The sequence below is a fragment of the Nicotiana tomentosiformis genome, chromosome 5 (genome assembly GCF_000390325.3).
Source record: "Nicotiana tomentosiformis chromosome 5, ASM39032v3, whole genome shotgun sequence".
In the NCBI taxonomy this organism is placed as follows: domain Eukaryota; kingdom Viridiplantae; phylum Streptophyta; class Magnoliopsida; order Solanales; family Solanaceae; genus Nicotiana; species Nicotiana tomentosiformis.
In genome coordinates, this window is record NC_090816.1 from 66,528,169 (window position 1) to 66,540,448 (window position 12,280).

Sequence of the window (12,280 nt, forward strand, 5' to 3'; positions counted from 1 at the left end):
ACATCAAACCTCAATTTAGGATTAAGACAATGTTCAAATTAATTTCCATATCTCATATTCGGAGACTTTTAATATCGATATATCATTGTCCACAATACCAGTACCACCGTATTCTCAGTACGGAGTCCGATCATGACCCGATCGGCTAGGCTATCTCATTAGAGACATCAACAACAATTACTCTCTATATCAATACCACTGTCTTTAACACGGAGTCCGATCACGACCCGATCGGCTAGGCTATCCATTAGGGACATCGACCACAATCACAATTTCAATTACAATTTCCAGCACAATCACCACCATGTGTGCGGCATGGTGTCCGATCACGACCCGATCGGCTAGGCTGTTTTATTTGAGACATCAACCTTTTTATATCAATCATCGCATTTTACAATACTTTTGTATCTTTTTATTTTATTGGCACTAGTGGCCATAATTATAAGATCATTCTTGGCATGTTGGCCATATTCAGTATTTCATGCTCACCTTATCAATTTCAAATATCATTATCATCATCAATAACAAATACAACTCAAATCAAAGTGTGTAGTACACATGTGAGCAATTTAGAGTCTAATGCACATAGAGATATTTCATAAAAGTTGGCATAATAGCCTTCATTTGAACTTGACTTAAAGTCGAAACATTATTAATGCACAGCCCGTATTTTAACACATCCTCAATTGGTAACATAATAGGAATAAAGCATTTAGGATGCTTGTTGAATATATATCTTTCAACCCAATATTACTCGGAATGGACAGTCTCATAATGAATCACTCGGGACTTTCATAATTTACATGAATATCGTGTGATTCAATTCTAAGAGAAGAGTTTAGCCAACATACCTCACTTGAGCTTCCTTACACTCTAAATGTTTCGGAATTCTTAGCAACTTCAATCAAAATTAAGAAGGTGATCATGGTTCGAGCTCATTTGAGCATTTTATCGAACACTAATGGTTGATTAAGGTTCCAAGGTCCTTTTATGGAGAATTCCATCATCCCACAACCCAATCTTTTCCCTTTTTAGCTCAACAATCTTCCTACACACTTTGATAACACATGTATATAAAATAAACAACTCTCATGCCCAAAAATTATCTTGCTAGTTACCCATTTTCAAAAATTTTCGAAATTAGGGTTTAGAGTGTAGAATCTTACCTCTAGGATGAAGAACTAGTGAGCTTCCCTTCTTAATCTTCCAAAACTTGAGCAAGAATTGAAGAAAATTTTTTGAAGAACACCTTCTCACTCTAGGTCACTCTCTCTCTCACTCTAAAATATCAGATTATGTCTCAAAAATGGCCCAACGAGTGTATTTAATGAAATAGGGTCGGGTTTTAAAAATCCAAAAATGGAGCTCCGGAACAAGGTATGCGATCGCATAACCGATATGCGGACCGCATATCGGTCGCATAATTCGTTACAAAATAGCCAAAAGAACAGTCTGTGTATGCGGTCACAATGCGGTCCGCATAACTATTATGTGGTCGCATAATGCACCGCATAACAGTTATATGGTCGCATAGTCGACCGCATAGTTGCTTCCAACTGACCCAATTAACTGCCTCACTCTACGACCATTATGCGGTCCAAGAGTGATTTTGTGGCTGCATAATGGACCGCAGAAATGCACTTTTCTGCCAAAAAAGTTCCTTTATTTTCCGATGCATTGTTCAACCCAAAAAGTCTGAGCCGCGGCGAGCAAGCCAAATTCTTCAAACACGTAAGCCTAGTTCTGCACCATGAAACATTATTTTCTTTGCAAACATTAAGTAAGCTCGCCGCGATGAATTTCCACAATCCTCAAACACGTAAGCCTAGTCCTGCACCATGAAACATTATTTTCTTTGCAAACTTTACCGAGCTTTACACTTAAGTACTTCGAAATTTTCCGGGGTGTTACAGAGCCATGCGGTGTGGAGGAATAGAAATGGTCTGAGTGCTCGAAGCCATGTCAATGCTAAAATCAGTGTCCCTATCGGGTGGTATGCCCGGTAAATCCGTTAAAAACACAACCGGAAACTCCCTCACAACAGGTACTAAATATATAGAAGGAACCTATGTACTAGAATCTTGAGGGTAAGCTAGATATGCTAAACACCCATTCTCAACCATGCGTTGGGCCGTCAAAAAAGAAACCACCCTACTTGTAGAATGACCGAGGGACCCTCTCCACTCTAGACTAGGAAACCTTAGCATAGCTAAAGTCACAGTCTTTGCGTAACAATCCAAAATAGCATGTTACAGGGACAACCAATCTATACCAAGAATGACCTAAAACTCCACGATATCCAATAGTAAGAGATCAACTATAGTATCAAAACCATTAATAGTAAGAAGACAAGAATGGTACACCCGATCAACTACTATAGAATCCCCCACCATGAGAATTTCTACAATCCTCAAACACATAAGCCTAGTCTGGCACCATGAAAAATTATTTTCTTTGTAAACTTTACCGGGCTTTATACTTAAGTACTTCAAAATTTTTCGGGGTGTTACATTCTCCCCCGCTTAGGATCATTCGTCCTCGATTGAGGGTAAAAATCCGTCATTAGCATATTATGCAACTCAGTTTGTTTCGTGCCACTTTCGTGCAGCCCCAAATTTTACTAAATCCCAAAATTTCCAAAGATTTCACCAGAGAGCCCCAGAAACACATCCTAACAACATATACGTATTCCAACGACGTAACATAATACCAAACAACACCAAATGTGGTCTAATAAGAAATATATATCCAGAAAGGAACACCCTTAATGCCAATTGTTCACTTGATATAAAATTCATAAAAAGTAAGTCATATAATTTTTCCTAGATCACAACTTTAAATACATGGTCATTCAAACAAATAAGGATACTTTTTCTTCATTTCTTCCTCGGCCTCCCAAGTAGCTTCTTCAACCTGTTGGTTTCGCCACAACACTTTCACAGAGGCAATTTCTTTATTTCTCAATTTTCAGACTTGCCGATCAATAATAGAAACTGGAATCTCTTCGTAAGTCAATTTCTCATTTACCTCAATTGTCTCAACTGGAACAATGAGTATCGGATCTCCAACTACTTTCTTAGACATATGAAACATCGGGTGTACTAATGACATCTCAGGTGGTAGCTCAAGCTTGTACACCACCTCACCGATCCTCTGAATGATTTTGTACGGTCCAACATACCTCGGACTCAATTTCCCTTTCTTACCAAATCGCATTACACCCTTCATGTGGGAAATTTTCAAGAATACCCAATCATCTTCTTTGAATTCCAAATCCCTACCATGAACATCCGAATAGGATTTCTGACGACTCTGAGTAGTCTTCAACCGCTCCTTAATGATTTTAGCTTTTTCCATAGCCTGATGTACAAGGTCTGGCCCTATCAAATCTGCTTCCCCAATTTCGGACAACCCAATGGGAGATCTACATCTCCTACCATATAAAGCTTTGAACGGTGTCATTTAAATGCTAGCATGATAGCTATTGTTATATGCAAATTCTATGAGTGGTAAATAATCATCCCAGCTACCTTTGAATTCTATAACACAAGCGCGCAACATTCCCTCAAGCGTCTGAATAGTCCGCTCTGCCTGCCCGCCAGTCTGTGGGTGAAAGGCTGCACTAAGATTAACCTGATTACCCAAACCTTGCTGAAATTTCTTCCAACATTTTGCAGTGAATTGTGCCCCCCTGATCTGAAATGATGAAAACTGTGGTGCCATGCAACTTGACTATTTCTTTGATATACAAATGAGCATACTGCTCCACTGTGTCGGTAGACTTAATCGGCAAAAGGTGTGCTGATTTCGTGAGTCGATCCACAATCACCCAAATTGAGTCAAACTTGCGCGGAGTGCGCGGTAACCCTACCACAATGTCCATATTAATCAGTTCCCACTTCCACATCGGAATTTCTATGTTCCGTGCCAACCCACCGGGCTTTTGGTGTTCGGCCTTTACTTGCTGACAACTTGGACATCTTGCCACAAAATCCGCCATATTCCTCTTCATATCATTCCACCAATAGACTTCCTTAAGATCATGATACATTTTTGTAGAACCTGGATGCACAGAATACCTAGAAGTGTGAGCTTCAGTCATAATGCTTTCTCGGAGACCATCCACATTTGGAAAAAAGAGTCGCCCATGATACCTTAGTGTACCATCATTCATGCCAAGAGAAAAGGCCATGGTCATATGTTTATGAATCCCCTCTTTTAATTGCACCAACAATGGATCGTTATATTGCTTCTCTTTGACTTCCAAAACAAGCGATGATTCAGCCCTATTTTGCACAATTACCCCTCCTTCACTAGAGTCTGCATAACGAACTCCCAAACTAGCCTATCGGTAAACTTCCTTGGCCAATGGACTTTGATATGCCTCCAAGGGTGCTAAGCTACCCATCGATTTTTGGCTAAGAGCATCCGCCATAACGTTAGCCTTCCCCGGATGGTATAAAATATCAATGTTATAATCCTTGAGTAATTCAATCCATCTTCTCTGCCTCAGATTCAATTCCTTCTGTTTGAAAATATATCGAAGGCTCTTATGGTCCATGAATATATCCACATAGACCCCATATAAATAATGACGCCAAATTTTCAATGCAAATACCACTGCTGCAAGTTCTTAATCATGTGTTGGATAGTTCTTTTCATGATTCTTGAGTTGCCTAGAAGCATAAGCTATCACCTTCCCATGTTGCATTAATACACACCCAAACCCGATTCTTGAAGCATCACAATATACCACAAATCCACCTATACCCTCTGGTAGAGTCAACACCGGCCTCGTAGTCAATCTTGCTTTCAGTTCCTGGAAACTCTTTTCACAAGCATCTGACCATTGGAACCTAATTTCCTTCTGTGTCAATTTAGTCAATGGAGAGGCAAGAGTAGAAAACCCCTCCACAAACTTTCTGTAATATCCAGCTAGGCCTAAGAAACTGTGAATCTCTGTTGGAGTTGTAGGCCTCGGCCAATTCTTCACAACTAAAACTACATGACCTAAGAATATGATTGATTCAAGCAAAAATTCACACTTTGAAAACTTTGCATATAACTGGTTCTGATGTAGGGTTTGCAGAACTACCCTGAGATGATCGGCATGGTCTTCTCGACTTCGGGAATATACAAGAATATCGTCAATAAACACTATCACAAAAGAGTCGAGGAATGGCTTAAAAAATCGATTCATAAGATCCGTGAAGGCTACTGGGGAATTTGTTAGCCCAAAAGACATCACCAAAAATTCAAAGTGCCCATATCGGGTTCTGAAAGCTGTTTACAGAATATCCCGCTCCATGATCTTCAATTGGTGATACCCGGATCGTAAATCAACTGTGGAGAAATACCTGGCACCTTGCAATTGATCAAACAAGTCATCTATCCTTGGCACTGGGTACTTAGTTTTGACTGTTACCTTATTAAGCTGCCGATAGTCAATGCACATTCACGGTGACCCATCTTTCTTTCTTACAAAAATGACCGGTGCGCCCCAAGGCCAATTCTGTCGGTGCCATTCGGTAGGGTGGAATAGATATAGGATACGTGTCTAGCATCACATCAATCCCAAAATCAATCTCCCTATCTGGTGGGATCCAAGGGAGTTCATCCAGAAATACTCTTTGAAATTCATTCACAACAGGCACGGACTCAAGTGTAGGTGCCTCAGAATCGGTGTCTGTAGCCCTGACCAAATGGTAAATACATCCCTTGTTGATTATCTTTATGGCCTTAAGGTAGGAAATAAACCTACCCTTTGGCACCACATCATCACCCTTCCACTCAATAACTAGCTAATTTGGAAATTCAAACCTAACAGTTCTGGTTCAGCAATAAAGCTAGGCAAAACTTGAATAAAGCCAATCCATACCCATTATCACATCAAAATCGACCATTCACAATTCAATAAGATCGGCCACGATTTACTGACCACGCAACGTGATAACACAATCCCTATAAACACGCACGACCAAAATAGACTCACCAACCGGAGTAGATATAGAGAACGGCTCATAAAGTTGTTCTGGTTCTATCCCAAATTCCATAGCAACATAAGGTGTGACATATGACAAAGTAGAACCGGGATCAATAAGAGAATATACATCATGAGATTGGACAGTCAATATACCTATAACAACATCTGGAGAAGCCTCTAAATTCTGGGGACCCCTCATAGCATAGAAACAGTTGGATCCTCCTGAACTCTATGTTCCACCCCTAGCTGCACCACGCCCTGCGGGTGTTGGAGTGCCTCGAGGCTGGAGGAGGTGTTGCTGATGTAGTAGCTACAGAACTGGCTGGTCGTGCCGTGCCCCTCACCCAGGCGGGACAAATGATAATCCCTCTGAATATGACCCCTCAATCTGCATATGTAGCATATGGTTAAGTCCATGTAGCATATTCCTAGGTGCATCTTTCCACACCTAGGTCATGAGGGCCTTCTCTACTACTGGAATCTACCACCATGATGACCCTGCTGATGTGAGCCCCCGTTGCCCTGACTGGGCCTGAAACGGCTCCACTGCTGCTGCTGACTGGGCCCTGATGGTGGTGCACTAGCCGAAGACTAAGCAAAGGACTTTGATGGCTCTAACGGCCCTCCACTGAAGGCTGACCTGCCGCCACCAGAAGAACCACCAAAGTTGCCCGTAGATCGGGCCTTATTACTACCCTCTCGCTCCATTTTTTTCCTTAATTTATGGGTCTCTGTGGCTTGAGCGAATGCCACCATCTTTCCATAGTTCATATCAGAATTCAAGGCAGGTGTAGCAGCCTCATTAATTTCAAGGGACTAAGGCCCCGTATAAATCAGCGCTCATTAATTTACATAGAGGGCAGCATGTAAATAAAATACTTAGACAAGTACGCGAATCTCATATGGTAATCCCACACACTCAGGCTACCTTGCCTCAAGTTCTCAAACTCAGCATATAAGAGTGGTAAGAGACAAGAGCGGTACACCCGATCAACCATATCCAACAGTAAGAGATCAACTATAGTATCAAAACCATTAATAGTAAGAATACAAGAGTGGTACACCCGATCAACTACTATAGAATCCCCCACCAGCGTGGACAAAAAAAATTGAATATCAAGAGAATCACAAGGCACAACCCAAGTGCGATGCAAAATATGAGGACATATATGAATAAGTAGAACCCAAATCAAACAACACCGAAAAATCTATCTCATAGTCGTTGATAATAACTATGATGATTTCATTAGAAGACTCTTTCGTAGGCCTACCAAGAAATGCATAACAACAAGCCTGACCTATACGTGTTTGTCTTCCTCCTCTAGGATGACCCCTAACTAGCTGACCTCCACCCCTCCTGGTTGGGCAAGTGGTGTCACAACTGGTGCTGAATCAATGGCCTGACTACCCTGTTGGGATGTCCCAACCCAAAATCTTGTGCAATGCTCATGCCCTGTATGTCCCCACTCAAAGAAATCCTGCAACTGGAGTCGCAGCTAAGCCTAAAGTTGTCTTTGACGACTCGAATCACCATTATAGAAACTTTGTGCGTTGATGGGAACTAGAGACTTACTGAATGATGAGAGCTTAGAATAAGGACCATAATTTTCATGACCGCTTGTGTACCACAAAAAACCTGAAGTGTTGACTGGACTAGCCTAATAGCTTGGCCTCGACCAAAATGACAGCTGCCTCCAAACAAGGCACCAGTGAAACCACCATAATGATAAGGCCTCTTGTCACTCTTCACGTCTCTCCCCTAGATATGAATGCGCTCAATCCTCCTAGTGACCTCCACTTCCTTAGAGAATGAAGTCTCAGTCTCTAGCCATCTAAAGTCTAATACTATATAACAATACGATAGGTCATTCTGAGTTCTAGATTTCAGCTTCATGATTTTAGACCTTTAATAGCATTATTTAATTATTTATAACATGTACGTATAGTTCATTTCAATTTTGGTTATTTTAGATGTGTTTTGGAAGAGAAATTATAATTCTAGAGTTGTCATGTTGTTGGAGTTGACCACGGTCAATATTCTTGGTAAACAACTTCGGATAGGTGTTTTGACAATTTTTATAGTTTCGAATGATAATTTTGGACTTCAACGTATGTTTGGTTTGTGTCCCAAGTGACCCGAGGACGTTCAGTGCTTATAGTTGAAAGTTGAAATTTCATAACTCACTAACTTGGAAATTTGGTTTGATAGTTGTTTCTTGATTTTGATGTTAGTTTTATTGCTCAGAGCTTTCAGGCGAGTTTGTGTGAGATTTACACAATCGATGGGATGTTTGAACTAGGGTGGAGTGGGGGGCTCGATTGAGTTTCGAATTAGTTTCGGGCATTTTCTATGAGTTTTGCTATTGGTGATACTGTAGGTAAAGCACATGCGATTGTCAGGTGCGAAGTCGCCCCCGCGAGGGTTGCTTAGCATGTGCGAGAATGTGGTAGGTTAGTCACGCGTCTCACATGCGAGTGCTTTGTTGTATCTGTGAGTGGCCAAGTGAAGATGTGAGGTAGGCTAGAGTCTACAGGTGTCGCACTTATGAGGTCCGCATGTACGAGTCGAGTGTTGCATTTGCAACATTTACACCCATGCAGGATCGCACCTGCGGATGGATGGTGTCGCACGTACATTTATCGCACCTATGGTACTCTTTTTGCACCTGCGACATATGAGGGTTGGTAAGGGTAAGGTACTTCGAGATTAGCTCATTATCTTTCATTTTTGAGATCTAAACTTCGATCAGAGGCAACCTTTGAAGAGTATTTTATCCTAACTTCTAAAGTTGTCAATTTTAACTTAGTTTTGTCTCATTTCCATCATTTTTCATAGATTTTCAACCTTAAATCTAAGATTTCAAAGAGTGAAAAATAAGGTTTTGGGTAGTAACATAAGAGAGATAATTTTAGAGATGTAAACCTCAGTTTGAGGCTGGATCTAGAAACTAATCACATATTTGGACTTAGAAAATAATGGGTTATGGGGATTCAGATTTTTACCATGTGGGCCCGGTTTAGCTTTTTATTGATTGTTTAAAATAAGGTAAAGATTGAAACTTTTTGATAGTTGGATAGTTTGTAAATCTTGTTTTGACTTACTTATGCATTATCTAACTAGATTCGAGTTGTTTGGAGGTTTGTTCTAAAGGGAAAACGGTATTGGAGAGTTGACTTATTTCTGAAAGAGATAAGTGTATTGGTTAACCTTGATTTGAGGGAATTAGGTTGTAAATTTGGTCTATTTGCTACGTGTTACATGTGTTTGAGGGCGTACATGCATGGTGATGAGTGTATATGCCTTCTCCAAGGTTAAAGCATGCGGGTAGAGGTAGCTTTTACAGTTCCTGAAACTACTTGATTATTCACATACATGTTAGTAATTGTGTTTATGCTTTTTTGAGAAGTTTAGGAATTTTTCATTCTTGAGATGTTAATTTGCTTATTGATGCAAAGTTTATGATTCTCGTTCACGTGGTGTTTTATGCTTAATCATTCTTCTTGATGTTATTTATACTTCCCACCTTATTTGACACTATCTTATATATGCTTAATAAGGATGAGTGGATTGCACAAAGTATGATTCTGTTCTTGTGAGGAAGAGTGATTTATGCATGAAGGGTGTTTGCATGCTTCTTTACATTATTATTATTATTGCATGAAGGGTGTTTTTGTGCTTGGTGAGGAAGAGAGTATGTGTGTGTATATATATATTCTTGAAGGGTGTTTCCGTGCTAGTGAGGATAATAGGTAAATGCATGAAGGGTGTTGCCGTTCTATTAATATACTTTTATTCATTTCTTTCTTTTATGCAAATTTGAGGATTGGACTATGTTGTTTCATGGATATAGTTTCTTCCTCGTGATTTGGGTTGTTGAGAAATGTTGATATTTAAGATACACGATTGTCATTTATTTTAGTTAATCATTTTAATATTTCTCGTATTTATTCTTGTTATCTATCCTGTTTTTTCTCTTGCTTATTAACTGTATAGGATTGTAATGCAGGTGTGATGTATTAGCCTCGTCACTACCTTATCGGGGTTAGGCTCAACATTTGCTGTTATATTGGGTCGGTTGTACTCATGCTACTCTTCTGCACTTCTTGAACAGATCCAGACACTTGTCCGATCGGAGTCCCGAGAGGTGCCTAGCTTGGATATTTGACAAGACTAGAGGTATTGCTGCATATTCGCTCGCAGGTTCTAGAGTAACATTCATTAGAGCTTTTATGATTTTTTTGTATCAGACATTGTTGTATTTCTTTCAGATTTTGTATTTAGTATTTCTTAGAACCCATGCATTTACTGACACTAGTCTTGGGGAGTTATTTAGACAATTGTATTTGATTTAGACTTATTATGTAATTAGGAGCTTTTACTATTTATTTATGATATTGTGTTGTTAAATGTTTAGTTTCGCTTATTTATTTATTTTTAAGTGTTAGATTGCTCTAGTATGGAGTTAGGCGCCATCACGATCCCTTAGTTAGGTGTTTGGGTCGTGACAAGTTTGTATCAGAGCCCTAGGTCGCGTAGGGCTCACGAGTCATGAGCATGTCTGGAAAAGTCTTACAAATCAGTATGGGTATGTTTATACTTATCTTCGCGAGGCTACAGGACAATTAGGAAACTTCACTTTCTTTGTTTCTCTATCGTACGACTTTGTTCTTTCCCAAAGTTTAAGACTTCACTCTATATTGTCTCACATATGGTGAGGACACGTGCTTCGACCATAGCGGAGTAGAAGCATGAGCCCTATGTTGTAGACACTACCAGGGGTAGGGGCCGAGTAGAGGGAAAGCTAAAGCCCAGCCTAGAGCACGTGTAGCAGCACCTGCAATAATTCACGTCCGTGCTAGAGCGACACCAGTTGAGACACAGATAACTCTCGAGAACGAGCAGATCCCAGTCCTGGATGAGCCGGTAGGGCTAGCTCATGTTCCAGAGGGGTTTTTTGCTACCCCAGTGCTTTGGGATTCCTTGGTCCATAATATTGGTTTTATGGACATCATGGTCCAGGTAGGTGTACTCCTCTTTGCAACCGGTCACTTCTCAGGCCGAGGGAAGAGTTCAAATTCCTAACACAAACACTTAAGAGAAAATGGTGTAGGGACATCAAAACTCAGGGGTATTACCAGTTAGGTTGGTTCAACCAATTTACAGTGCATCCTAAGTTTAGCCCGGCTATGTCTACTGGTGAGCTGAAGAAGATGGATATGTTCCAGAAGTTGCACCCTCCTTATTTATGCATGCCTTCCAAGCATGCTCAAGAGTTCTTGGACTGCTTCCATGAGTTCTTGCGAGATTTTGATAGGTTGAGTCTAATGTAGTGGGCTTCACTACTTTTCAGATGCAGGGTTCGCCCACGTGGTGGTGGCAAACTTATGAGAAGGACAGATCAGCAAGATCACCTTGTCTAGCAGCATTTCTAGGAGAAGTTTATTTCATTCACTCACAGGAATGAGCTATGCAGTCAGTTCGAGAATCTATAGCAGGGTGGCATGACAGTCAACCTCTATGAGACAAGGTTTATTAAGTTTTATCGTCATGAAGATATCCTTATCACTACTAAGAGGGAGAAGGTGCATAGGTTCATCGAGGGGCTTACCTATGGTATTAGACTTCAGATGGTAAGAAAGGCCTAGAATGAGACTTTATTTACCCAGGTACTCGATATTACTATGAGGATTGACTGCATTTATGGCTAGGGGAGAGGCGATTAGTGACATGAGGCCTCGTCATTTTTGTAGGTTCAATGGTTCCTCTTTTGAAGGCAAGCGTCAGTTTGGTAGACTTCATGGTATCGGGCTAGTTTAGCCGGCACTTCAAGTTTCTCATGGTACTTCAGTCAGCTATGGTGCTTATGTTTCTTGCCTAGGGGAGTCATCATACCATGCATCTCCAGCTTAGGGTCCTATCAATGTGTCCATGATACAAAGTTTCGATTGTGGTCATTTCGCTCGCCCAGGGCAACTTCAATTTCAGTAGCCACATCAGCAGAGGGGTTGCTTTGAGTGTAGGATTCGAGGCACATCGTGAGGCATTGTACTAGTTTTAAAAGTTGTGTGCCACACAGGGTACTTATGTTATGATCCCAACACCAGTTTCTATATCGCTTGCCCAGCCAGCTAGGTGTGGGGGTCAACCAGCTAGAGGTAGAGGTCATCAAAGTAGAGGTTTTCCTAGAGTAGGAGGACAGGCTGGTGGGGCACAACCTCTTTTTTATGCATTTCTAGGTAGGCTTGAGGCGGAGTTGTCTGATTCAGTTATCATAGGTATTCTTTCAGTCTGTTATA